A 1,893-nucleotide genomic window follows, 5' to 3' on the forward strand; every position below is an offset into this window, starting at 1 on the left:
TCTATCTATCTATCTATCTATCTATCTATCTATCATCTGTCTTTCCCTTGACTCCTGATTCCATGAACATTGTGCTTCTGAGTAAAATCAAATCCTGGCAACTGTGATCTTATCTCTGTTCATCATGCTGCTTATCGTGTTGGTATCATGAGGGCTTTGCTTTGCTTTGCATGTAGTTGCAGTCCATGCTGAAGCCGTCTTCGATTTTCATCAGTAAGTGCTTCAAGCCCTCTTCCCTCTCACCAAGCAAGGCTGTATCAATTTGCATACTGCGGGCATTTAATGCCCCTCCAGCGGTCTTGTGACCCTGATGCCACATTCTTCACGTAGTCCAGTTTCTTGAATTATTTACTCAGCATACAGGAAGCGTACACCTTTCCTGATTTTAACCTGTGTAAAATCTCCCTGTTCTGTTAGAACGACTGGCTCTCGGTCATCATACGGTTCTCCATGAGCACAATTCAGTGTCCTGGAATTACCATTCCTCACAATGCTCCATGTAACTAGGATCCACCCAGTAGAATGCCTTTGCATAGTCAACAAAACACATCTTTCTGGTATTGTCTGTTTTCAGCCCAAATCCAGTTAACGCCATCACGGATGCTCCTCATTCCACAGACTCTTCTGAATTGTGCTTGCATTTCTAGCAGCTCCCTGTCAATATACAAACCATTTTAAAATTACCTTCAGCAAAAGTTTGCTCCTGTGGTGATGCTAGTGGTATTTCTGGATAAATTCTGCATTCTGTTGGATCGCTGTTCTTTGGAATGGGCACAAACAGGGCTCTCTTCCCGTCTGTTGGCCGAGGCAGCTGTCGCCCTAATTTCTTGCCACAGACAAGTGAGCCCCGCCAATGCTGCATTGGTCTGTTGAAACATTTCCGTTGTTTCTTGTTTGTTTGTTGCTCAATAGATGATCGCTTTATCACCATCCTTATTTCCATATCAAAGGAGGACTCAAGATCTTACTGTTGGCCAACACTTTCGGTTTTCCACCCTCAGGCCTTTGCACATTTCTATCTCCTTACTTAGGCTGAACTCTGGGAAGTCACCTCTTAAACCTCTCTTTCGATCACAGACCACCCCTTTTATTAGTAAACCCTGCTAGCTCTGCTTTTAAAAACATTCAGCATCACACCACTTCTCCCCAACTCCGCCATGATGACCCTCCCAAGATCAGCCATGGTCTCTGTCTCTGGCCTCAGGTAGATGTGGGAGCTCCCAAACTGGCATCCCTGTGTGTTTTCCACAGAGGAGCCAGATGATCCTTATAAAGCAAGGACCAGACCCTCTCTTTTCTACTCAAACCAGCTCATGGCTCTTGTCTCACTCAGTTAAAAGTAAGACCTTCCAGTGATGTACAAGGCCCTTGGTAATGTGGGCCCTTGCCATTCTGACCCAGCTTCTGGTTCTTTCCTTGCTCGGCTCACTCCGCTTCAGCAGAGCTGGCCTCCATGCTGTTCCTTCATTGTCCAGACACATCTTCTGTCTTCAGGCCTCTGCTCTGGCTGTTGCTTCTGCCCACAGCACTCCTCCCTCGGATCCACCAGCCTCCCCCTCTCGCCCACTCGAGTCTCCACACAAATATGACAGGGCTTCAAAAGGCTCCTGGACAAACGGAGGGAAAGGATAAGGGACTTTTCCCTACAGGGCTGACTCCTGTTTAAAACGATGCTCTGGGCACCGCGAATGCCTCCTTCCTGAGGGTGCTTTGTCTTGTCTAGCTTTAAGACTTCTTCAAGAAATGGGTTTCCAGACATTAACAAATCAATCAATCAGATAAATCAGCTCTCTACTCTTTGCTTTTGTCCTGTCCCTGCCCCTCCCCTGCTGTAATATCCCCACGGCAAATCATCACTGGACGTGCTATTTATGTTACGTCTTTGTGTTCTCC

Source organism: Echinops telfairi, unplaced genomic scaffold (assembly GCF_000313985.2).
Source record: "Echinops telfairi isolate 266 unplaced genomic scaffold, ASM31398v2 ScPeMD7_3533;HRSCAF=4204_1, whole genome shotgun sequence".
In the NCBI taxonomy this organism is placed as follows: Eukaryota; Metazoa; Chordata; class Mammalia; order Afrosoricida; family Tenrecidae; genus Echinops; species Echinops telfairi.